Source organism: Oryctolagus cuniculus, chromosome 20 (genome assembly GCF_964237555.1).
Source record: "Oryctolagus cuniculus chromosome 20, mOryCun1.1, whole genome shotgun sequence".
NCBI lineage: Eukaryota > Metazoa > Chordata > Mammalia > Lagomorpha > Leporidae > Oryctolagus > Oryctolagus cuniculus.
Window position 1 is genome coordinate 16529368 of NC_091451.1, and position 27036 is coordinate 16556403.

The 27036-nt window shown below is 39.9% G+C and overlaps 5 protein-coding genes and 1 pseudogene across 8 annotated transcripts in view; all 6 read right to left on the reverse strand.

The window, feature by feature from the left end:
- Window positions 1–27036, reverse strand: part of LOC100344015 (disintegrin and metalloproteinase domain-containing protein 21) — a 182104-nt gene that overhangs the window by 115345 nt on the left and 39723 nt on the right. The gene's annotated exons all lie outside the window — the stretch shown is intronic.
- LOC100343514 (disintegrin and metalloproteinase domain-containing protein 20-like) overlaps window positions 1–27036 on the reverse strand; it is a 150422-nt gene that overhangs the window by 83653 nt on the left and 39733 nt on the right. The gene's annotated exons all lie outside the window — the stretch shown is intronic.
- Window positions 1–27036, reverse strand: part of LOC138842981 (disintegrin and metalloproteinase domain-containing protein 20-like) — a 126548-nt gene that overhangs the window by 55234 nt on the left and 44278 nt on the right. The gene's annotated exons all lie outside the window — the stretch shown is intronic.
- LOC100343257 (disintegrin and metalloproteinase domain-containing protein 20) overlaps window positions 1–27036 on the reverse strand; it is a 90721-nt gene that overhangs the window by 23946 nt on the left and 39739 nt on the right. The gene's annotated exons all lie outside the window — the stretch shown is intronic.
- Window positions 1–27036, reverse strand: part of LOC100343004 (disintegrin and metalloproteinase domain-containing protein 20) — an 82527-nt gene that overhangs the window by 15752 nt on the left and 39739 nt on the right. The gene's annotated exons all lie outside the window — the stretch shown is intronic.
- Window positions 4679–7668, reverse strand: LOC100342750 (disintegrin and metalloproteinase domain-containing protein 20-like; annotated as a pseudogene).

Consider the following 27036-nt stretch of genomic DNA (forward strand, 5'->3'; position numbering starts at 1 on the left):
TGCCAGCTAAGCTTCATTGGCATAAAAGGCCATACTGGGTGAAGATCCATTTCCAAAATTAGTCAGGTTTGTATAGATTTCATTTCCTTGCAGCTATTCTTTTTTTAATAGAAAACTTTTACTTAGTAAATATAAATTTCAAAAGTACAACTTTTGGATTATAGTTGTCCTTCCCCCCATGACCACCCTCCCACCCACAAACCATCCCATCTCCTACTCCCTCTTCCATCCCATTCTACATTAAGATTCACTTTTAATTATATACAGAAGATCAACTCTATACTAAGTAAAAATTTCAATAGTTTGTACCCATACAGATACACAAAGTATAAAGTACTCTTTGAAGATTAGTTTTACCGTTAATTCTCATAGTACAACACATTAAGGACAGAGGTCCCACATGGGGAGCAAGTGCACAGTGTTGATTGATTTAACAATTGTTAGATTGTTAAATTTATCAACTGTTGTTGATTTAACAATTGACACTCTTATTTATGAAGTCAGTAATTACCCGAGGCTCTTGTCATGAGCTGCGAAGGCTATGGAAGTATCTTGAGTTCACAAACTCCAACCTTTTTAGACAAGGCCATAATCAAAGTGGAAGTTCTCTCCTCCCTTAAGAAAAAGGTACCTCCTTCTTTTATGGCCCTTTCTTTCCACCGAGATCTCACAGAGATCTTTCATTTGGGCCATTTTTGTCGCAGTGTCTTGGCTTTCTATGCCAGAGATACTCTCATGGGCTTTTTTGCCAGATCTGAATGCCTTAAGGGCTGATTCTGAGGCCAGAGTGCTGTTTAGGGCATTTGTCATTCTATGAGTCTGCTGTGTATCCCATTTCCCATGTTGGATTTTTCCTCCTTTTTAATTCTATCAATTATTATTAGCAGACACTGGTCTTATTCATGTGATCCCTTTGTCATTTAATCCTATCTTTATCATCAGTTATGAACTTAAACTTATCACTTTAACTAAGAACTCATCTACAGAGTCAGGATATAGCATCTGTTTTGAGTCCCACATTTAGATTTTTTAAAGAACTCACCCAGTAATTCAGGGCCGTGTAGGCAGACTATTCTTTTGATCATCCAAAAGTATACAAGTTAAGGATTTTAATTATAACTGCAAAATCACATCATGTTTGCCATATATTCAGTAAGAAGCAAGATACAGTTCAGGCCCAATTCCATGGGAGCAGTTACACAAACATTCCAAGGTAATACATCTGAGTTATCTGCCCACCACAAGATGTGGAGAGGAAATAGTAGCTATGACATTTAAATCATTGAAGGAGTATTCTTAAATGCCTTTCATGCGCTTCAAAGTTAGTGAAGCATGAATGCCAGCACCCTTTTTGATTGCATGCAAAGTAGCAATTTCCTGTCAGTGGATTAAGAGAGAAATCCAATTGCTGTATCTAAAAATGTTTTAAATTTACAAAGTAAATGTGGGGAAGATCCAAGCAGCTAAGAAACCCTACACTCACATAAGCCACAGAAAAGAACCACAACCAATACAGGAAGAACTGCATTTCCAGGAGATTAATTGAGGAAAGCTAGTAAAGAAGTAACAGGAACTCTGAAAAGCAGAGACACAGAAAGCCAACATAGAGAGGGGATCAGAGCACAACACAGCTCCTACCTTGGTACCTTGGCTAAGGAAACTTCATCTTACCTGGCAAAGATAATTGAAATTCCCTGCAAACCTCACCATTACCATAGAAGGGAAGTCTTAATTATAGCAATATTCCACATGCTGGGAAATGGACTTTAATCCAGGCTAGAAAAGTTATTTGGGTCTAATAGAACAGTATAGAGACCCCAGAAATCACTCCACTCATTTATGACCAACTAATTTTTGACAAGGGAGCTAAAATCAATCCCGGGAGAAAGGACAGTCTCTTCAACAAATGGTGCTTGGAAAATTGGATCTCTGCATGCAGAATTATGAAACAAGAACCCTGCCTTACACCTTGTACAAAAATCAACTCAAACTGGGCCAAGGATTCAAATCTAATACCTGAAACCATCATATTACTAAGACAGAATATTGTGGATAATGCAAGACATTGGCATAGGCAAAGACTTACTGGGGTATGAGTGACTGCTTTGCTCCAAAATAGGAACATATATTGCGCATCCAACCTAAGGCCCCAGGCCCTGGTTGCTACATAACAGCCACTGCTAAACTCCATTCTGTCCTGCCGCCTACAGTGCCAGAATCTCATATGTGTGCCTGTTTGAATCATTCTGCTCCACCTCTGAGCCAGCTCTTTGCTATGGCCTGGGAAAGCAGTGGAGGATGGCCCAAGTCCTTTGGACCCTGCACTAGGGTGGGAGACGTGGAGGAAGCTCCTGGCTCCTAGCTCCAGATAGGCCTGGTTGCAGCCATTGTGGCCATTTTGGGAGTGTACCAGCACATGAAAGACCTCTCTTTCTCTCTCTCTCTCTCTCTCTCTCTCTCTCTCTCTGCCTCTGCCTCTCTGTAACTCTGCTTTTCAAATAAAAAAAATAAATCTTAAAAGTAAATAAATATACATATACACATCATGTTTCTTCTCCAACAATAGACTAAAACTATAAATCAACATGAATAGAAAATTAACAAATACTCATGTATTTTCATTTTTTAAAAGCTTTTATTTATTTGAGGGGTAGAGTTACAGTGAGATGCATATATATTTAAAAATAATAAATATCAAAGAAAAATGTGAACAGTGCATCTCAAGGATTTAGACAAAGCAGAACAAATTATACCCAAATATACTTGGAGGGAATAAATGAAATTGAAACTAAAGAAAAATCAATGCAAAATATTAAAAATAAAAGCAGATTTTTAAAAGATAAACCAAACATGCAAACCTATATCCAGACTAATGAGGAGTACAATAGAAAAAAAAAACTCAAAAAAATTAGAAGTGAAAACTAGATACTACAACTAATGCCACATAAACATAAAGGATCCTAAGAACCTACTACGAAATATTGTATGCTAGCAAATTGGAAGAAACTGATAAATCCCTGTACACAAACAACCTAACAAGCAAGATTAAATGAAAAAAATCTACACAGACCAAAACCAATGATGTCATTGAAGTAATAATTAAACTCTCCCATTAAAAAAGTTAAATATCTGATAGGTTTAAAACTATATTCTGCAAACCATTTAAAATGGAACTGCAATATTTCTCAAATTATTCCAAAATATTATAAGGGATGGACCTCTGCAAAATTATTATGACACCAGGATTACTTTGATACCAACACACACACACACACACACACACATCACAAAAAGCTAAGATAAACTAATATCCTTGATGAACATAGATGAAAAATTCTCAACAAAATATTAGCACATCAAAGCAACACTACATCAAAAATATGTAAATGCATCACTATTCAGTGGGATTTATCATGGAGATGCAAAGATGGTTCAACACTTGCACATTGGTAAACATGACAAATCACCTCAACAGAAGAATAAAAGTCATGTAAACATCTCAAAACTTGCACAAAAATTTGATAAGATTCAACATGGCTTCATGATAAAGATTCTTAACACCTCTCCTTTGTTGAATGGCTATTAACTGAAATATAGATCAAATAAAAATGTAGTGGAAAACATTAACAACAGAATAGGTGAGACAGAAGAAAGAATATCAGAATTAGAAGACAAATTTATGGAAATATTACAGTCAGACCAAAAAAAAAAAGAAGAAGAAGAAATTAGAAAACTAAAAAACATGGCTGGGGGCCAGTGCTGTGGCATAGCGGGTAAAGCCGCTGCCTGCAGTGCCAGCATCCCGAATGGATGCAGGTTCAAGTCTCAGCTGCTCCACTTCTGATTTAACTCTCTGATATAGCCTGGGAAATCAGTAGAAGATGGCCCAAGTACTTGGGCCCCTTCACCAGCACGGGAAGACTCAGAGGAAGCTCCTGGCTCCTGGCTTCAGTTCAGCACAGCTCCAGCTGTTGCGGCCAACTGGGGAGTGAACCAGCGGATGGAAGACCTCTCTCTCTCCTTCTGCCTCTCCTTCTCTCTCTGTGTAATTCTGACTTTCAAATAAATAAATAATTGTTAAAAAATAAAATGGTTGGAGATCTACAAGATACTATCAAATAAGCCAACATACAGATCCTAGAGGTTTCAGGAAGGTGTGGAAGAAAGAAAGGATTAGAAGGCCTTCTTACAGAAATAATAAGAGAAAACTTCCCCAATCTGGAGAAAGAAAGAGACATCCAAGTACAGGAAGTACATAGAACTCTCAATAAACATGACCAGAAAAGATCTTCACCAAGACACATTGTAGTAAAACTCTCCACAGTATAACAGAGAGAGATTTTGAGAACCAAAAATGGTGATCATAAATTCAAGTACTTAGAGGAGCCAGATAGATAACATAAACGAATGAATAAGTACATATTCACACTATGTTGACAGTGATAACTAAAAGGCCAGCTGCTTCTCAGTGTATTCCTATTAAGTGTTTCCATGTGGGAACATAGACCTAGCATCACCATGTTCTCCACTTTTTAAGAAAGTTTATATATCTATTTTTCCCAAAATAAACCTTTGATTTAATGAGTACAAATTTCATAAGTACAACTTTAGGAATAGTGATTCTTCCCACCATACCTGCCCTCCCACCCCACCTCCTCCTCCCTTTCCCATTCTCAGTCAAAAGGCAGCAGTTTTAAAGTGGGCCTTTGCTTGAGAAAAACAGGGAGACAACACTGGGAGACTGAATGTTTAGTGTTAGTTAACACACTGAAAAGTAACAGAATGCAGGAAACATGTGCTATCATATCTAACGCTTATGGTCCTAAATCGTGAGACCATTACATATGTGTACCTATAGATAGACAAGTCCTGTTTCTCTGCTATTAAAAGAAAAATTAGAAATTCTTTTTAAAAAAGTATGATTGTTACTATTCCTTTAACTCTTCTCCCTGTCTTCCTTCTGTTTCTTCCTCTCCCTTTTCTTCTGCTCTGTTTCACTTTCTTCATCTTTTCTATCACTTTCTTTCTCCTCTTCTCTCTTTTGTACACAGCACAAGGAAGCAAAATAAACATAAAACAACCCAAGAAATGAGCAGTAATGGTAACAAGAAACCCATATTTCCTTCCATATGGGAACCTTCTAGCTTGATATTAGAAGGTGGACCACTATCCATACTCCCTCCATAGCCTCTGGAACTGCAGTAGGGAGATGCCCACCCACAGCGACAGTGGCAGTGCTGCTTATTATTGCAGACTCCTCTCATGCTGCAATACAGAGGCTCACAGTATTTTGGCAGATGAACCATACTAACACATTTCCTGCAGAGGCACGTCTTGCCTGGAGCACACACCGTGCCATCTTTCACTTCACCGATATCAGGTATGGACATCCCTAAGTGATAATCAGTGCCCCAGCAAGTGGTGCCATTGAAGTGAAACTGATGCACTGTAGAATGTTCTATCAGTGTGGGAATTGTGAGCACATTTTCACACTGAACTCTCCCACACATGACATCAGGAGCCATACACTTTACATATGTGGTGCCTTCAATACCACAGTGGCCAAAACGATTTCCTTGGGTGTTCATTTCATTGTAGCAAATCTCAGACGCACTCCTTGCCTCTCGGCCAAAAATCTTTTTACATTGAGTATCATGGTTATTACACATCTTTTTAAAGCGGTAAGAATTACTATCACAGGGCATACCATATTGTACATATATATCATCTGGGCACTCGTGCGATGTCCCATTGCACCACTCTGGAAGGTCACATAGGTTGACCTGCTGTCTACATAAAGTCCCTGATGGCATGAATTTGTAGTCTTTGCAAGAAACCCTAGAAGCACAAGCAGCCCCAGGCTTCAAACACAGTTCAACAAACAGGGATCATGTTGACACTGCTGTATAAACCCACAGTCACACTCCTCTCCAACTTCGACCACTTGATTTCCACAGTGCTTCAACCTGTAGATATTCCCATGAAATGGAGAAGCAAGAATGCATAGTCTAGGGCCGGTGCCGCAGCTCACTACGCTAATCCTCTGCCTTGTGGTGCTGACATACCGGGTGCTAGTCCCAGTTGGGGCGCCAGATTCTGTCCCAGTTGCCCCTCTTCCAGGCCAGCTCTCTGCTATGACCCGGGAGTGCAGTGGAGGATGGCCCAAGTACTTGGGCCCTGCACCCACATGGGAGACCAGGAGAAACACCTGGCTTCTGCCTTTGGATCAGCGCGATGCACCCACCGTAGCGCCCCGGCTGCAGCGGCGGCCATTGGAGGGTGAACCAACGGCAAAGGAAGACCTTTCTCTCTGTGTCTCTCTCTCACTGTCCACTCTGCCTGTCAAAAAAAAAGTCTAGATCCCAAAATATTGTCAAAATAATTAGCATAACTGCAATTGCTGAATTTTGTTGTCATTCATCTCCTGGGACACATCACACACCACTCTTGTTCACACACACACCATTCCGTGTCATGCAGCATACCCAAATTACAACCAAGCTCATGGGCCACAGTAATTGCAAAAACAGATAACCATTTGTCTTCAAAAACATCAACTGCACAGTTAAAAGGATATGGGCAGATTCCTTTAAAATAGGCAACGCCAAGCTTCAGGCCATTTAATTCTTTTATGAAAAGATGTGCAGCATCATGTTGCAAATTTGTACTCTTCCAAACAGAAAAATCCTGCCCAACTTGGTCTAGGTCATCATTGGTAGAAATTGGGTTTCTTTTAGTCCAGATCTCAATCCCAATTAAAAATACATCAATCTCCAAAGGGTGATAAAATTCATCTACTATATTGATAACATATACTTCATAGTACACAACTGACACATTACTTTGGGAATAAAGAAATCTAACATGGTCCACAACAACTCCCAGCTCAACAAACCGCTGGTGTGTCCACCAGCCCACGTAGGAACTTTGTTTCAGAGTGGAAATATATGATGCTTGCAACTCCAACTGGTGTGCTATTGACTCTTCTGTTAACCCACATCTCATGTGTGGGGACTCTGTCTCATCACTGCCTACCTGATACACCAGGTGCTCAAATGTTGTAGAGTATCTAATAGGTTCGATTTTTTTTAACATTTATTTAATGACTATAAATTTCCAAAGTACAGCTTATGGATTACAATGACTTCCCCCCCCCCATAACTTCCCTCGCACCCGCAACCCTTCCCTTTCCCTCTCCCTCCCCCCTTCCATTCACATCAAGATTCGTTTTCAATTAAGTGAGGTCATTTATCTGTAGCATTCCTTGAAAACCTCCAGAACAAATGCTGAGGGCAACCAGAGACTCAGGGGCCCCCTCCACGTAACCATGATAGTAACAGTCATCAGGGACAAAGGGATGATCCTCCTGGAGGCCATGCTGCTCTGTGTAGGTGAACACAGGGAGGTGTGTGGAAACCAACAGCCTCTTGACCCTCATGTGGACAATGTGCCTCTGGCCCCCAATCCGCCTGCACCTCTACCCCTGCTGGTCACCTTCAAGGGGATCACCACTTCCAGGGAGCTGAAAAGCTGGGAGGGCCTGACCTGGGAGAGGCCATGTATGGACAGAGATACCCCCAGCCAGAGCAGCGGAAGAGTGATCCTGGTGTATATCAGGGTCCTACCCATTGCCATTATGGAGCAGTCAGTATGGAGTCACTAGTCCAGAGCAAAAAAAAAAAAAAAAAAAAAAAACAAACACAGGGTATGAGGAACTTCTGGTCTGGCTCCTCCCTCTGAGGTGTTCAGGGTCCCAAGCTGACCTTTATGGATCTGTGTCCTGGCAGGGGTGGCCCATTAGAGCTGTGATGCTGAAAGTGAGAATAAAAAGAGGAGATCGGAAAGGTTTGGAAGGAGGTAGGAAGGGTGGGAAAGAGAAAGAAGACAGTGAGGCTAAAGGAATTCTTAAATTGGGAACACATTTGAAATAATAAAATGGACTGGAGTCAGAATAAACTGTATATGTTGAGAGAGGGAGTTTCCAATGGAATAAAGAAGATTGGAAATAGGCATGTAACTGCCAAATGTGGATGGTGGATATATAAGGATTCTTCATATACTGTTCTTTGAACATTATTCCATTTTAAGAAACATTGGCATCTAACTCAAATTTCTCTTCCTCTCAAATACAAGCTGGCATCCTGTACCTGCAGTATCTATGCGAACAACCTACTTTTTGAATCTTTATTGATTTATGTTTCTCCATTGTCCTTTCTTAATAATAGATACCTTATAAAGACTTCATTCTGTGATATTTAGGTGTCATATTATCCTGCACTTAGAAGGTACATGCAGGAAGACCTCCTACAAATAAAACATGTGTTTATTGTATAATGAGTTCTCTTTCCCCATATAATCCCACAATAGTGACAGGAAGGCAAGCATACTTGTGGGGTAACAAGGAGTGAGACACATGTTTGGAGTCTTGGCACAGAGCCCACTGCCCAATCACAACATGGTGACAGCAGTCTTCTCACCACACAGCCTACATCATGTACTGAATCCTAATACACTCCTTTTCATCAATCAATATAGTTTAGTTTTGGTTTTCACATGGCTTATGGTTACCCAGATCTATCCATTTCAATTTCGCTTTTCCAAACAAAGTGTATAAAGAAGCTTAACCCCAAAGTTAGTTCATTAAAATGTTCATATGGGGTCTGGCGTTGTGGTGTAGTGAATAAAGCTGCTGCCTGTGATGCTGGCATCCCATATGAGCACCAGGGGAAGTCCTAGGTGCTCTGCTTCTGATCCAGCTCCCTGATAATATACTTGGGAAAGCAGTGGAAGACAGCCAAAGTGCTTGGTCCCTGCACCAACATAGGAGACCCAGAAGAAGGTCCTGGCTCCTGGCTTTCTTTGGTCTTGTCCAGTCCTGGACATTGAAGCCATGTGGGGAGTGAACCAGCAAATGGAAGATCTCTCAATCTCTATATATTGTATAATAATTTGTTGCAAACTCAGAAGCTTAAAACAACATACATTATCTCACAGCTTCCATGGGTGAGGAATATGGCATGGCTCACAGCACTAGGCACTTGACAACTAGCACACTGCTGGCTTAGTTTCATTGGCATCAAAGACCACTCCCAGACTTAGGTTGTTGTAGATTTCATTTCCTTCCAGCTATAGAATTCATAGCAGCTGGCATCTGCAGAGCCACACCTCTAGATATTTTTAAAAGGACTCACTGAGTATCTCAGGGCTGCCTAGGCAGATTTCTGATTGACTGAAAGCCTACTACTTAAGGATGTTAATTACATCTGCAAACTCTCATTGCATTTGCCATGTAAGTGGGAGAAACAAGTCACATATCCTACCCAAGTCCAGGGGAGGGAGTTATAGAAATATTCCAAGGGCATTGGCATCAAGGGGAAGCATCTCAGAATTCTGTCTACGACCAAAAGACAAAAAGGAATTAGTAGCTTTAAGAATAAAAATATTAAAAGATTATTCTTAAATGTCTTTCATGTACTATAAGAAAGATAGTGAAAACCTAATGGCAAGCAACAGGCATGAGTGCCAACACTCTCTTTGACTGCATGCAAAGTAGCAGTTTCCTGCCTGTTGAGGAGAGAGAAATCCAATTGGCTACATCTAAAAATTTTTTCAAATTTAAAAAGCAAAATATGAGGCCTGTGCCATGGCACACTAGGTTAATCCTCCGCCTGCGGCACCAGCATCCCATATGGGCGCTGGGTTCTAGTCCTAGCTGCTCCTCTTCCAGTCCAGCTCTCTGCTGTGGCCCAGGAGGGCTGTAAAGGATGGCCCAGGTCCTTGGGCCCCTGCACCTGCATGGGAGACCAGGAAAGAAACTCCTAGTTTCTGGCTTCGGATCAGCATAGCTCCGGCCATTGAGGCCATTTGGAGAGTGAACCAACGGAAGGAAGACCTTTCTCTCTGTCTCTCTCACTGTCAAATTTTAAAAAAAAATTTTAAAAGCAAAAAGTGGAGAAGATCCAAGTAGCTAACACAGAGGCCCTGCACTCACCTCAGCCACAGAAAAGAAGCAAATCAATAAAGGGAGGACTGAATTTTAAGATTGACGAAAAAATTTAGTAAACAAATAACAGGAAACCTAAACAGTACAGAAACTAAGAGAGGGAAACAGAGCACACCAGATCTCCTACTTTGGCTCCTTGGCCAGTGTAAATCCTCTTTTCAGGAAAGAGTAAGTGAAAATCTCTGTAAACTCCACCATCACCACAGGTGCCCTAACTACATCAGAATTTCAAAACCTGGGGAGAGGAGGGACGCCAGGGCTCCGAGTCCACACATCGGCACTGGAAGCGGAGGTGAGCTCAGTAACCGGAGACATTGGCGGGGAAACGGCGGACAGAATTTTGGAGGGAAGCGGGCATTGAAGCGGGAAAGTTCAACAGACCGACCACAGGAGAGAAGGAAAAATAAATAAATAAATAAATGGGGGCGTACTGGTACAGACAAGTTCCACTCTCCGCCAACCTTGCAAAGGCGAGCAAGAGACAAAGAGCTGGGATATACATAATAAAAGGGGAGAGTTAATACTATAATTCAGTAGCCTAGGCAACCCAGTGGCAGTCCATAGGAGTAACCGAGCCTGCACTGACTCTGCATAGAAGCCAGAGATCGGAAGCTAAATACCATCCATTCTGCTCAGCCTTGCAATATTACTTACCTCCTGAATAAAAAATAAAATAAAATAAAATAAAATAAAATAAAATAAATGAATAAATACATAAATAAAGAGAGATTTACCACGCATAACCTGAGGGTGTCACCTTTGCACACCTGTAACCCTGAAGAACCAAGCAGAGCTCTCAGGCCACACCCATCTCAAACCTCCAAGGCTCCTCCAACAGCAGGCAGTCCACTTAACACAGACATAGTATAAAATAAAAAAAAAAAACTCACAGTGAGGGAAACAGAATTAACCATGCCAAGCAATAAACACAGAAATCGAGGGAACAAGATCAACGATGACACTATGACACCTCCAAATAAACAAAACACCCCAAACCAAGATTATGAAGATGATGAGATAGAAGAAATGCAAGATACAGATTTCAAAAATTTATGATAAGAACATTTTGAAGTTTTCAAAAGCAAATCCTTGAACTACAGAAATCCTTATTGGACAGGATTGAAAATCTCTCTCGTGAAAATGAAATTTTAAGGAAGAATCAAAATGAAACGCAGAAACTAGTAGAACAGGAAAGTGTGATAGTGAAGAGAAATCAAAATGAAATGAAGAGCTCAATAGATCAAATGACAAACACATTAGAGAGCCTTACAAACAGAATGGGTGAAGCAGAAGAGAGAATATCAGACTTAGAAGACAGAGAACAGGAAAGGATACAGTCAAACCAAAGAAAAGAAGAGGAAATTAGAAATCTAAAAAATATTGTTGGGAATCTACAGGATACTATTTAAAAAACCAACATTCGGGTTCTAGGAGTTCCTGAAGGCATGGAGAGAGAGAAAGGATTAGAAGGCCTTTTTAAGGCCCTCCCAACAAAGAAAAGCCCAGGACCAGATGGATTCACTGCTGAATTCTACCAGACATTTAAAGAAGAACTAACTCCAATTCTTCTCAAACTATTCAGAACAATCGAAGAAGAGGGAATCCTCCCAAATTCTTTCTATGAAGCCAGCATCACCTTAATTCCTAAGCCGGAAAAAGATGCAGCACTGAAAGAGAATTACAGACCAATATCCCTGATGAACATAGATGCAAAAATCCTCAAAAAATTCTCGCCAATAGAATGCAACAACACATCAGAAAGATCATCCACCCAGACCAAGTGGGATTTATCCCTGGTATGCAGGGATGGTTTAATGTGCGCAAGACAATCAATGTGATACACCACATTAACAGACTGCAGAAGAAAAACCATATGATTATCTCGATAGATGCCGAGAAAGCATTTGATAAAATACAACACCCGTTCATGATGAAAACTCTAAGCAAACTGGGTTTGGAAGGAACATTCCTCAATACAATCAAAGCAATCTATGAAAAACCCACAGCCAACATCCTATTCAATGGGGAACAGTTGGAAGCATTTCCACTGAGATCTGGTACCAGACAGGGATGCCCACTCTCACCACTGCTATTCAATGTAGTTCTGGAGGTTCTAGCCAGAGCTATTAGGCAAGAAAAAGAAACTAAAGGGATACAAATTGGGAAGGAAGAACTCAAACTATCCCTCTGTGCAGATGACATGATTCTTTATTTAGGAGACCCAAAGAACTCTACTAAGAGACTATTGGAACTCATAGAAGAGTTTGGCAAAGTAGCAGGGTATAAAATCAATGCACAAAAATCAACAGCCTTTGTATACACAAGCAATGCCATGGCTGAGAAAGAACTGCTAAGATCAATCCCATTCACAATAGCTACAAAAACAATCAAATACCTTGGAATAAACTTAACCAAGGACGTTCAAGATCTCTACGATGAAAATTACAAAACCTTAAAGAAAGAAATAGAAGAGGATACCAAAAAAATGGAAAAATCTTCCATGCTCATGGATTGGAAGAATCAATATCATCAAAATGTCCATTCTCCCAAAAGCAATTTATAGATTCAATGCAATACCAATCAAGATACCGAAGACCTTCTTCTCAGATCTGGAAAAAATGGTGCTGAAATTTCTATGGAGGCACAAGAGACCTCAAATAGCTAAAGCAATCTTGTACAACAAAAACAAAGCCGGAGGCATCACAATATCAGATATTTTAGGACATACTACAGGGCAGTTGTAATCAAAACAGCATGGTACTGGTACAGAAACAGATGGATAGACCAATGGAACAGAATTGAAACACCAGAAATCAACCCAAAAATCTACAGCCAACTTATATTTGATCAAGGATCTAAAACTAATTCCTGGAGCAAGGACAGTCTATTCAATAAATGGTGCTGGGAAAATTGGATTTCCAGTGCAGAATCATGAAGCAAGACCCCTAACTTACACCTTACACAAAAATCCACTCAACGTGGATTAAAGACCTAAATCTATGAATCTTCAAAGAAATCAAGAAACTCCACAAAAACAAAACAAACAACCCACTTAAGAGAGGGGCCAAGGACCTCAATAGACATTTTTCAAAACAGGAAATCCAAATGGCCAACAGGCACATGAAAAACTGTTCAAGGTCACTAGCAATCAGGGAAATGCAAATCAAAACCACAATGAGGTTTCACCTCACCCCGGTTAGAATGGCTCACATTCAGCAATCTACCAACAACAGATGCTGGCGAGGATGTGGGGAAAAAGGGACACTAACCCACTGTTGGTGGGAATGCACACTGGTCAAGCCACTATGGAAGTCAGCCTGGAGATTCCTCAGAAACCTGAAGATAACCCTACCGTTCGACCCAGCCATCCCACTCCTTGGAATTTACCCAAAGGAATTTAAATTGGCAAACAGAAAAGCTGTCTGCACCCTAATGTTTATTGCAGCTCAATTCACAATAGCCAAGACCTGGAACCAACCTAAATGCCCATCAACGGTAGACTGGATAAAGAAATTATGGGATATGTACTCTTTGGAATACTATACCGCAGTAAGAAACAACGAAATCCAGTCATTTGCAACAAAATGGAGGAATCTGGAACACATCATGCTGAGTGAAATAAGCCAGTCCCAAAGGGACAAATACCATATGTTCTCCCTGATTGGTGACAACTGACAGAACACCAAAAAGGAAACCTGTTGAAGTGAACTGGACACTATGGGAAATGGTGACTTGATCAGCATAGCCCTGACTGTTAATGAACAACTTAATACTTTATCCCTCTTAGTAGTTTTTTTGTCTGTTATACTTAATATGACTGGTTTAATTCTGTAATTAATACACAGTTATTCTTAAGTGTTGAAATTTAACTGAAATGTGATCCCTGTTAAACCTAAGAGTGGGAATAAGAGAGGGAAGAGATGTACAACTTGGGACATGCTCAAGCTGACTTGCCCCAAATGGTAGAGTTAGAAACATACCAGGGGACTCCAATTCAATCCCATCAAGGTGGCATGTACCAATGCCATCTCACCAGTCCAAGAGATCAATTTCAGTTCACAATTGATCATAATGAAAGGACTAAGAGTCAAAGGAAGAACATAAACAAGTCTAGTACCTGCTAATACTAACCGATAGAATAAATAAAGGGGAGAGTGATCCAACATGGGAAGCAAGATACACAGCAGACTCATAGAATGGCGGATGTCGTAAACAGCACTCTGACCTCAGAATAGCCCTAAAGGCATTCGGATCTGGCTGAAAGCCCATGAGAGTATTTCAGGCATGGAAAGCCAAGACACTCTGGCAAAAAAAAAAAAAAAAAAAAAACAAACAACCACCTACATGAAAGATCTCTGCGAGTGAGATCCCAGTGGAAAGAACAGGTCTTCAAAGAAGGAGGTACCTTTCTCTGAAGGGAGGAGAGAACCTCCACTTTGACTATGACCTTGTCTAAACAAGATAAGAGTCGGAGAACTCAAGGGGCTTCCATAGCCTTGGAATCTCATGACTGCTACATAGGGAGATTACTGATGCCATAAACAAGAGTGTCAATTTGTAAAGTCAACAACGGGAGTCACTGTGCACTTACTCCTCATGTAGGATCTCTGTCCTTAATGTGCTGTACATTGAGACTTAATGCTATGATGAGTACTCAAACAGTATATTTCGCTTTGTGTTTCTATGGGGGTGCAAACTGTTGAAATCTTCACTTAATGTATACTAAACTGATCTTCTGTAAAAAAAAAAAAAAAAGAAATTATCAATTCCCAACTTGACTCTCACTGGGATTAAACATGACAATAGGTCTGATCTGATTTCATCATCATTTAAAAAATCATCTATTATTTTTCACTTTATGTTTGTGTGGGAGCAAACTGTTGAAATCTTTACTTAATGTATGCTAAACTCATCATCTGTAGATAAAGAGAATCGAAAATGAATCCTGATGTGAATGGAAGGGGAGAGGGAGTGGGAAAGGGGAGGGATGCGGGTGGGAGAGACCATATGGGGGGGAAGCCATTGTAATCCATAAGCTGTACTTTGGAAATTTATATTCATTAAATAAAAGTTAAAAAAAATCAGACATGGAAAAAAAAAGGCCTTTTTAGTGAGATACTAGCAGAGAACTTTCCGGGTTTGGAGAAGGACAGAGACATCCTAGTACAGGAAGCTCATAGAACCCCCAGTAAACATGACCAAAAGAGATCCTCACCACGACACGTTGTAATTAAACTCACCACAGTGAAACATAAAGAAAAGATCCTAAAATGTGCAAGAGAGAAACGTCAGATTACTCTCAGAGGATCTCCAATCAGACTCACAGCAGACTTCTCATCAGAAACCCTACAGGCTAGGAGGGAATGGCGAGACATAGCACAGGTGCTAAGAGAGAAAAATTGCCAGCCCAGAATATTATATCCTGCCAAGCTCTCATTTGTGAATGAAGGTGAAATAAAGACCTTTTATAGCAAACAGAAATTGAAAGACTTTGTGGCCACTTGTCCGGCCCTGCAAAAGATACTTAAAGATGTGCTATACTCAGAAACACAGAAACATGGCCATCAATATGAAAGAAGGGAAAGGAAGAACACCTACCAGTAAAAGAGCATGGGAAGCTCAAAGCATATACTAGAAAATATCTCCGGGAAAATGGCAGGGCAAAGTCACTATGTATCAATAGTCACATTAAACGTGAATGGCCTGAACTGTCCAGTTAAAAGACACAGACTGGCTAACTGGCTTAAGGAACAACACCCAACTATTTGTTGCCTACAAGAAACACATCTCTCTAACAAAGATGCATGCAGACTGAAAGTGAAAGGTTGGAAAAAGATATTCCATGCCAACAAAAACCAAAAAAAAAAGCAGGTGTAGCCATATTAATATCAGACAAAATAAACTTTAATACAAAAACTGTTAAGAGAGACAAAGAGGGGCACTATATAATGGTTAAGGGTTCAATTCAACAGGAAGATGTAACTATTATAAATGTATATGCACCTAATTACAGGGCACCAGTCTATTTAAAAGATATGTTAAGGGACTTAAAGGGAGACTTAGATTCCAATACAATAGTACTGGGGGACTTCAATAATCCACTCTCAGAAATAGACAGATCATCCAGACAGAAGATCAACAAGGAAAGAGCAGATTTAATTGACACTATTGCCCAAATGGATCTAACAGATATCTACAGAACTTTCAATCCTACATCTAAAGACTTTACATTCTTCTCAGCAGTGCATGGAACCTTCTCTAGGATTGATCACATACTAGGCCATAAAGCAAGTCTCAGCAAATTTAAAAGAATTAGAATCATACCATGCAGCTTCTCAGACCACAGTGGAATGAAGCTGGAAATTAGCAACTCAGGAAACCCCAGAAAGTATGCAAACACATGGAGAATGAACAACATGCTCCTGAATGAACACTGGGTCATTCAAGAAATCAAGAGAAATCAGAAACTTTCTGGAAGTAAATGAGGATAACAACACAACATATCAAAACTTATGGGATACGGCAAAAGCAGAAATGAGAGGCAAGTTTATAGCAATAGGGGTCTATATCAAGAAATTGGAAAGGCACCAAATAAATGAGCTTTCAGCACATCTCAAGGACCTAGGAAATTTGCAGCAAACCAGACCCAAAGCTAGTAGGAGAAGAGAAATAATTCAAATCAGAGAAGAAATTAACAGGATTGAATCCAAAAAAAAAAAAAAAAACATTACAAAAAATCAGCCAAGCGAAGAGCTGGTTTTTTGAAAAAATAAACAAAATTGACACCCCATTGGCCCAACTAACTAAAAAAAGAAGAGAAAAGACCCAAATCAATAAAATCAGAGACGAAAAAGGAAACGTAACAACAGACACCACAGAAACAAAAAAGAAGCATCATAAATTACTACAAGGACTTGTATGCCAGCAAACAGGGAAACCTATCAGAAATGGATAGATTCCTGGACACATGCAATCTACCTAAATTGAACCATGAAGACATAGAAAACCTAAATAGACCCATAACTGAAACAGAAATTGAAATCGTATTAAAGGCCCTCCCAACAAAGAAAAGCCCAGGACCAGATGGATTCACTGCTGAATTCTACCAGACATTTAAAGAAGCACTGATTCCATTTCTTCTCAAACTACTCAGAACAATCGAAAAAGATGGAATCCTCCCAAATTCTTTCTATGAAGCCAGCATCACCTTAATTCCTAAGCCAGAAAAGATGCAGCACTGAAAGAAAATTACAGACCAATATCCCTGATGAACATAGACGCAAAAATCCTCAATAAAATTCTCGCCAATAGAATACAACACACATCAGGAAAATCATCCACCCAGACCAAGTGGGATTCATCCCTGGTATGCAGGGATGGTTCAACATTCGCAAATCAATCAATGTGATTCACCACATTAACAGACTGCAAAAGAAAAACCATATGATTATCTCAATTGATGCAGAGAAAGCATTTGATAAAATTCAACACCCTTTCATGATGAAAACTCTAAGCAAATTGGGTATAGAAGGAACATTCCTCAATATAATCAAAGCAATTTATAAAAAACCCAGAGCCGGCATCCTGTTGAATGGGGAAAAGTTGGAATCATTTCCACTGAGATCTGGTACCAGACAGGGATGCCCACTCTCACCATTGCTATTTAACATAGTTCTGGAAGTTTTAGCCAGAGCCATCAGAGAAGAAAAAGAAATCAAAGGAATACAAATTGAGAAGGAAGAAGTCAAACTATCCCTCTTTGCAGACGATATGATTCTTTACTTAGGAGATCCAAAGAACTCTACTAAGAGACTATTGGAACTCATAGAGGAGTTTGGCAAAGTGGCAGGATATAAAATCAATGCACAAAAATCAACAGCCTTTGTATACACAAGCAATGCCATGGCTGAGAAAGAACTGCTAAGATCAATCCCATTCACAATAGCTACAAAAACAATCAAATACCTTGGAATAAACTTAACCAAGGACGTTCAAGATCTCTACGATGAGAATTACAAAACCTTAAAGAAAGAAATAGAAGAGGATACCAAGAAATGGAAAAATCTTCCATGCTCATGGATTGGAAGAATCAACATCATCAAAATGTCCATTCTCCCAAAAGCAATTTATAGATTCAATAAAATCCCAATCAAGATACCAAAGATATTCTTCTCAGATCTAGAAAAAATGATGCTGAAATTCATATGGAGGCACAAGAGACCTCAAATAGCTAAAGCAATCTTGTACAACAAAAACAAAGCCGGAGGCATCACAATATCAGATATTTCAGGACATACTACAGGGCAGTTGTAATCAAAACAGCATGGTACTGGTACAGAAACAGATGGATAGACCAACGGAACAGAATTGAAACACCAGAAATCAATCCAAACATCTACAGCCAACTTATATTTGATCAAGGATCTAAAACTAATTCCTGGAGCAAGGACAGTCTATTCAATAAATGGTGCTGGGAAAACTGGATTTCCACGTGCAGAAGCATGAAGCAAGACCCCTACCTTACACCTTACACAAAAATCCACTCAACGTGGATTAAAGACCTAAATCTATGACCTGACACCATCAAGTTGCTAGAGAACATTGGTGAAACCCTTCAAGATATTGGCACAGGCAAAGAGTTTCTGTAAAAGACCCGGGAAGCACAGGCAGTCAAAGCCAAAATCAACTATTGGGATTGCATCAAATTGAGAAGTTTCTGTACTGCAAAAGAAACAGTCAGGAGAGTGAAAAGACAACCGACAGAATGGGAAAAAATATTCGCAAACTATGCAACAGATAAAGGTTAATAACCAGAATCTACAAAGAGATCAAGAAACTCCACAAAAACAAAACAAACAACCCACTTAAGAGAGGGGCCAAGGACCTCAATAGACATTTTTCAAAACAGGAAATCCAAATGGCCAACAGGCACATGAAAAACTGTTCAAGGTCACTAGCAATCAGGGAAATGCAAATCAAAACCACAATGAGGTTTCACCTCACCCCGGTTAGAATGGCTCACATTCAGCAATCTACCAACAACAGATGCTGGCGAGGATGTGGGGAAAAAGGGACACTAACCCACTGTTGGTGGGAATGCACACTGGTCAAGCCACTATGGAAGTCAGCCTGGAGATTCCTCAGAAACCTGAAGATAACCCTACCGTTCGACCCAGCCATCCCACTCCTTGGAATTTACCCAAAGGAATTTAAATTGGCAAACAGAAAAGCTGTCTGCACCCTAATGTTTATTGCAGCTCAATTCACAATAGCCAAGACCTGGAACCAACCTAAATGCCCATCAACGGTAGACTGGATAAAGAAATTATGGGATATGTACTCTTTGGAATACTATACCGCAGTAAGAAACAACGAAATCCAGTCATTTGCAACAAAATGGAGGAATCTGGAACACATCATGCTGAGTGAAATAAGCCAGTCCCAAAGGGACAAATACCATATGTTCTCCCTGATTGGTGACAACTGACAGAACACCAAAAAGGAAACCTGTTGAAGTGAACTGGACACTATGGGAAATGGTGACTTGATCAGCATAGCCCTGACTGTTAATGAACAACTTAATACTTTATCCCTCTTAGTAGTTTTTTTGTCTGTTATACTTAATATGACTGGTTTAATTCTGTAATTAATACACAGTTATTCTTAAGTGTTGAAATTTAACTGAAATGTGATCCCTGTTAAACCTAAGAGTGGGAATAAGAGAGGGAAGAGATGTACAACTTGGGACATGCTCAAGCTGACTTGCCCCAAATGGTAGAGTTAGAAACATACCAGGGGACTCCAATTCAATCCCATCAAGGTGGCATGTACCAATGCCATCTCACCAGTCCAAGAGATCAATTTCAGTTCACAATTGATCATAATGAAAGGACTAAGAGTCAAAGGAAGAACATAAACAAGTCTAGTACCTGCTAATACTAACCGATAGAATAAATAAAGGGGAGAGTGATCCAACATGGGAAGCAAGATACACAGCAGACTCATAGAATGGCGGATGTCGTAAACAGCACTCTGACCTCAGAATAGCCCTAAAGGCATTCGGATCTGGCTGAAAGCCCATGAGAGTATTTCAGGCATGGAAAGCCAAGACACTCTGGCAAAAAAAAAAAAAAAAAAAAAACAAACAACCACCTACATGAAAGATCTCTGCGAGTGAGATCCCAGTGGAAAGAACAGGTCTTCAAAGAAGGAGGTACCTTTCTCTGAAGGGAGGAGAGAACCTCCACTTTGACTATGACCTTGTCTAAACAAGATAAGAGTCGGAGAACTCAAGGGGCTTCCATAGCCTTGGAATCTCATGACTGCTACATAGGGAGATTACTGATGCCATAAACAAGAGTGTCAATTTGTAAAGTCAACAACGGGAGTCACTGTGCACTTACTCCTCATGTAGGATCTCTGTCCTTAATGTGCTGTACATTGAGACTTAATGCTATGATGAGTACTCAAACAGTATATTTCGCTTTGTGTTTCTATGGGGGTGCAAACTGTTGAAATCTTCACTTAATGTATACTAAACTGATCTTCTGTAAAAAAAAAAAAAAAAGAAATTATCAATTCCCAACTTGACTCTCACTGGGATTAAACATGACAATAGGTCTGATCTGATTTCATCATCATTTAAAAAATCATCTATTATTTTTCACTTTATGTTTGTGTGGGAGCAAACTGTTGAAATCTTTACTTAATGTATGCTAAACTCATCATCTGTAGATAAAGAGAATCGAAAATGAATCCTGATGTGAATGGAAGGGGAGAGGGAGTGGGAAAGGGGAGGGATGCGGGTGGGAGAGACCATATGGGGGGGAAGCCATTGTAATCCATAAGCTGTACTTTGGAAATTTATATTCATTAAATAAAAGTTAAAAAAAATCAGACATGGAAAAAAAAAGGCCTTTTTAGTGAGATACTAGCAGAGAACTTTCCGGGTTTGGAGAAGGACAGAGACATCCTAGTACAGGAAGCTCATAGAACCCCCAGTAAACATGACCAAAAGAGATCCTCACCACGACACGTTGTAATTAAACTCACCACAGTGAAACATAAAGAAAAGATCCTAAAATGTGCAAGAGAGAAACGTCAGATTACTCTCAGAGGATCTCCAATCAGACTCACAGCAGACTTCTCATCAGAAACCCTACAGGCTAGGAGGGAATGGCGAGACATAGCACAGGTGCTAAGAGAGAAAAATTGCCAGCCCAGAATATTATATCCTGCCAAGCTCTCATTTGTGAATGAAGGTGAAATAAAGACCTTTTATAGCAAACAGAAATTGAAAGACTTTGTGGCCACTTGTCCGGCCCTGCAAAAGATACTTAAAGATGTGCTATACTCAGAAACACAGAAACATGGCCATCAATATGAAAGAAGGGAAAGGAAGAACACCTACCAGTAAAAGAGCATGGGAAGCTCAAAGCATATACTAGAAAATATCTCCGGGAAAATGGCAGGGCAAAGTCACTATGTATCAATAGTCACATTAAACGTGAATGGCCTGAACTGTCCAGTTAAAAGACACAGACTGGCTAACTGGCTTAAGGAACAACACCCAACTATTTGTTGCCTACAAGAAACACATCTCTCTAACAAAGATGCATGCAGACTGAAAGTGAAAGGTTGGAAAAAGATATTCCATGCCAACAAAAACCAAAAAAAAAAGCAGGTGTAGCCATATTAATATCAGACAAAATAAACTTTAATACAAAAACTGTTAAGAGAGACAAAGAGGGGCACTATATAATGGTTAAGGGTTCAATTCAACAGGAAGATGTAACTATTATAAATGTATATGCACCTAATTACAGGGCACCAGTCTATTTAAAAGATATGTTAAGGGACTTAAAGGGAGACTTAGATTCCAATACAATAGTACTGGGGGACTTCAATAATCCACTCTCAGAAATAGACAGATCATCCAGACAGAAGATCAACAAGGAAAGAGCAGATTTAATTGACACTATTGCCCAAATGGATCTAACAGATATCTACAGAACTTTCAATCCTACATCTAAAGACTTTACATTCTTCTCAGCAGTGCATGGAACCTTCTCTAGGATTGATCACATACTAGGCCATAAAGCAAGTCTCAGCAAATTTAAAAGAATTAGAATCATACCATGCAGCTTCTCAGACCACAGTGGAATGAAGCTGGAAATTAGCAACTCAGGAAACCCCAGAAAGTATGCAAACACATGGAGAATGAACAACATGCTCCTGAATGAACACTGGGTCATTCAAGAAATCAAGAGAAATCAGAAACTTTCTGGAAGTAAATGAGGATAACAACACAACATATCAAAACTTATGGGATACGGCAAAAGCAGAAATGAGAGGCAAGTTTATAGCAATAGGGGTCTATATCAAGAAATTGGAAAGGCACCAAATAAATGAGCTTTCAGCACATCTCAAGGACCTAGGAAATTTGCAGCAAACCAGACCCAAAGCTAGTAGGAGAAGAGAAATAATTCAAATCAGAGAAGAAATTAACAGGATTGAATCCAAAAAAAAAAAAAAAAACATTACAAAAAATCAGCCAAGCGAAGAGCTGGTTTTTTGAAAAAATAAACAAAATTGACACCCCATTGGCCCAACTAACTAAAAAAAGAAGAGAAAAGACCCAAATCAATAAAATCAGAGACGAAAAAGGAAACGTAACAACAGACACCACAGAAACAAAAAAGAAGCATCATAAATTACTACAAGGACTTGTATGCCAGCAAACAGGGAAACCTATCAGAAATGGATAGATTCCTGGACACATGCAATCTACCTAAATTGAACCATGAAGACATAGAAAACCTAAATAGACCCATAACTGAAACAGAAATTGAAATCGTATTAAAGGCCCTCCCAACAAAGAAAAGCCCAGGACCAGATGGATTCACTGCTGAATTCTACCAGACATTTAAAGAAGCACTGATTCCATTTCTTCTCAAACTACTCAGAACAATCGAAAAAGATGGAATCCTCCCAAATTCTTTCTATGAAGCCAGCATCACCTTAATTCCTAAGCCAGAAAAGATGCAGCACTGAAAGAAAATTACAGACCAATATCCCTGATGAACATAGACGCAAAAATCCTCAATAAAATTCTCGCCAATAGAATACAACACACATCAGGAAAATCATCCACCCAGACCAAGTGGGATTCATCCCTGGTATGCAGGGATGGTTCAACATTCGCAAATCAATCAATGTGATTCACCACATTAACAGACTGCAAAAGAAAAACCATATGATTATCTCAATTGATGCAGAGAAAGCATTTGATAAAATTCAACACCCTTTCATGATGAAAACTCTAAGCAAATTGGGTATAGAAGGAACATTCCTCAATATAATCAAAGCAATTTATAAAAAACCCAGAGCCGGCATCCTGTTGAATGGGGAAAAGTTGGAATCATTTCCACTGAGATCTGGTACCAGACAGGGATGCCCACTCTCACCATTGCTATTTAACATAGTTCTGGAAGTTTTAGCCAGAGCCATCAGAGAAGAAAAAGAAATCAAAGGAATACAAATTGAGAAGGAAGAAGTCAAACTATCCCTCTTTGCAGACGATATGATTCTTTACTTAGGAGATCCAAAGAACTCTACTAAGAGACTATTGGAACTCATAGAGGAGTTTGGCAAAGTGGCAGGATATAAAATCAATGCACAAAAATCAACAGCCTTTGTATACACAAGCAATGCCATGGCTGAGAAAGAACTGCTAAGATCAATCCCATTCACAATAGCTACAAAAACAATCAAATACCTTGGAATAAACTTAACCAAGGACGTTCAAGATCTCTACGATGAGAATTACAAAACCTTAAAGAAAGAAATAGAAGAGGATACCAAGAAATGGAAAAATCTTCCATGCTCATGGATTGGAAGAATCAACATCATCAAAATGTCCATTCTCCCAAAAGCAATTTATAGATTCAATAAAATCCCAATCAAGATACCAAAGATATTCTTCTCAGATCTAGAAAAAATGATGCTGAAATTCATATGGAGGCACAAGAGACCTCAAATAGCTAAAGCAATCTTGTACAACAAAAACAAAGCCGGAGGCATCACAATATCAGATATTTCAGGACATACTACAGGGCAGTTGTAATCAAAACAGCATGGTACTGGTACAGAAACAGATGGATAGACCAACGGAACAGAATTGAAACACCAGAAATCAATCCAAACATCTACAGCCAACTTATATTTGATCAAGGATCTAAAACTAATTCCTGGAGCAAGGACAGTCTATTCAATAAATGGTGCTGGGAAAACTGGATTTCCACGTGCAGAAGCATGAAGCAAGACCCCTACCTTACACCTTACACAAAAATCCACTCAACGTGGATTAAAGACCTAAATCTATGACCTGACACCATCAAGTTGCTAGAGAACATTGGTGAAACCCTTCAAGATATTGGCACAGGCAAAGAGTTTCTGTAAAAGACCCGGGAAGCACAGGCAGTCAAAGCCAAAATCAACTATTGGGATTGCATCAAATTGAGAAGTTTCTGTACTGCAAAAGAAACAGTCAGGAGAGTGAAAAGACAACCGACAGAATGGGAAAAAATATTCGCAAACTATGCAACAGATAAAGGTTAATAACCAGAATCTACAAAGAGATCAAGAAACTCCACAAAAACAAAACAAACAACCCACTTAAGAGAGGGGCCAAGGACCTCAATAGACATTTTTCAAAACAGGAAATCCAAATGGCCAACAGGCACATGAAAAACTGTTCAAGGTCACTAGCAATCAGGGAAATGCAAATCAAAACCACAATGAGGTTTCACCTCACCCCGGTTAGAATGGCTCACATTCAGCAATCTACCAACAACAGATGCTGGCGAGGATGTGGGGAAAAAGGGACACTAACCCACTGTTGGTGGGAATGCACACTGGTCAAGCCACTATGGAAGTCAGCCTGGAGATTCCTCAGAAACCTGAAGATAACCCTACCGTTCGACCCAGCCATCCCACTCCTTGGAATTTACCCAAAGGAATTTAAATTGGCAAACAGAAAAGCTGTCTGCACCCTAATGTTTATTGCAGCTCAATTCACAATAGCCAAGACCTGGAACCAACCTAAATGCCCATCAACGGTAGACTGGATAAAGAAATTATGGGATATGTACTCTTTGGAATACTATACCGCAGTAAGAAACAACGAAATCCAGTCATTTGCAACAAAATGGAGGAATCTGGAACACATCATGCTGAGTGAAGTAAGGCAGTCCCAAAGGGACAAATACCATATGTTCTCCCTGATGGGTGACAACTGACTGAACACCAAAAAGGAAACCTGTTGAAGTGAAATGGACACTGTGAGAAACAGTGACTTGATCAGCATAGCCCTGACTGTTAATGAACAACTTAATACTTTATCCCTCTTAGTAGTTTTTTTGTCTGTTATACTTAATATGACTGGTTTAATTCTGTAATTAATACACAGTTATTCTTAAGTGTTGAAATTTAACTGAAATGTGATCCCTGTTAAACCTAAGAGTGGGAATAAGAGAGGGAAGAGATGTACAATTTGGGACATGCTCAGGCTGACTTGCCCCAAATGGTAGAGTTAGAAACATACCAGGGGACTCCAATTCAATCCCATCAAGGTGGCATGTACCAGTGCCATCTCACTAGTCCAAGAGATCAATTTCAGTTCACAATTGATCATAATGAAAGGACTAAGAGTCAAAGGAAGAACATAAACAAGTCTAGTACCTGCTAATACTAACCGATAGAATAAATAAAGGGGAGAGTGATCCAACATGGGAAGCGAGATACACAGCAGACTCATAGAATGGCAGATGTCCTAAACAGCACTCTGACCTCAGAATCAGCCCTTAAGGCATTCGGATCTGGCTAAAGAGCACATGAGAGTATTTTAGGCATGGAAAGCCAAGACACTCTGGTAAAAAAAAGAAAAAAAAAACCTAAATGAAAGATCTCTGTGAGTGAGATCCCAGTGGAAAGTACAGGTCTTCAAAGAAGGAGGTACCTTTCTCTGAAGGGAGGAGAGAACCTCCACTTTGACTATGACCTTGTCTAAACAAGATAAGAGTCGGAGAACTCAAGGGGCTTCCATAGCCTTGGAAACTCATGACTGGAGCATGGGGAGATTACTGAGGCCATAAACAAGAGTGTCAATTTGTAAAGTCAACAACGGGAGTCACTGTGCACTTACTCCTCATGTAGGATCTCTGTCCTTAATGTGCTGTACATTGAGACTTAATGCTATAACGAGTACTCAAACAGTATATTTCACTTTGTGTTTCTATGGGGGTGCAAACTGTTGAAAGCTTTACTTAATGTATACTAAACTGATCTTCTGTAAAAAAAAAAAAAAAAAAAAAAAGAAATTATCAATTCCCAACTTGACTCTCACTGGGTTAAACATGACAATAGGTCTGATCTGATTTCATCATCATTTAAAAAATCATCTATTGAGCCGCGGGTGCCGCTGAAGCCGCAGTGTCTGCTCGCCAGTGCGGGAAGGGGAGTGCATGTCACACAGACAACAGCGGGGAGAGTTGCGACGTCCAGGGCTCCGAGTCCACACATCGGCGCTGGAAGGGGAGAAAAATGTCGATGCGGCTTTGATGAAATAATGCTGAACCTGTAAGAACTGCCATCTTTGCTCTGTTGAATCCTCCAGCCTATGGTACACCTTGCTAACGGCTTAGTCATCCTTGATTTCTTTCATCGGTGTTTTGTAGTTTCAAAACATGAGATTCTTGTTAAATTCACATTTAACAATTTTATTTTTAAACAATTTGTGAGAGGTATTTGTTTCTTTAAAAATACAGGTTTTTTTTTTTTTTTTTGACAGGCAGAGTGGACAGTGAGAGAGAGAGAGAGAAAGGTCTTTCTTTTTTGCCGTTAGTTCGCCCTCCAATGGCTGCCACGGCCGGCGCGCTGCTGCCGGCGCACCGTGCTGATCCGAAGCCAGGAGCCAGGTACTTCTCCTGGTCTCCCATGGGGTGCAGGGCCCAAGCACTTGGGCCATCCTCCAC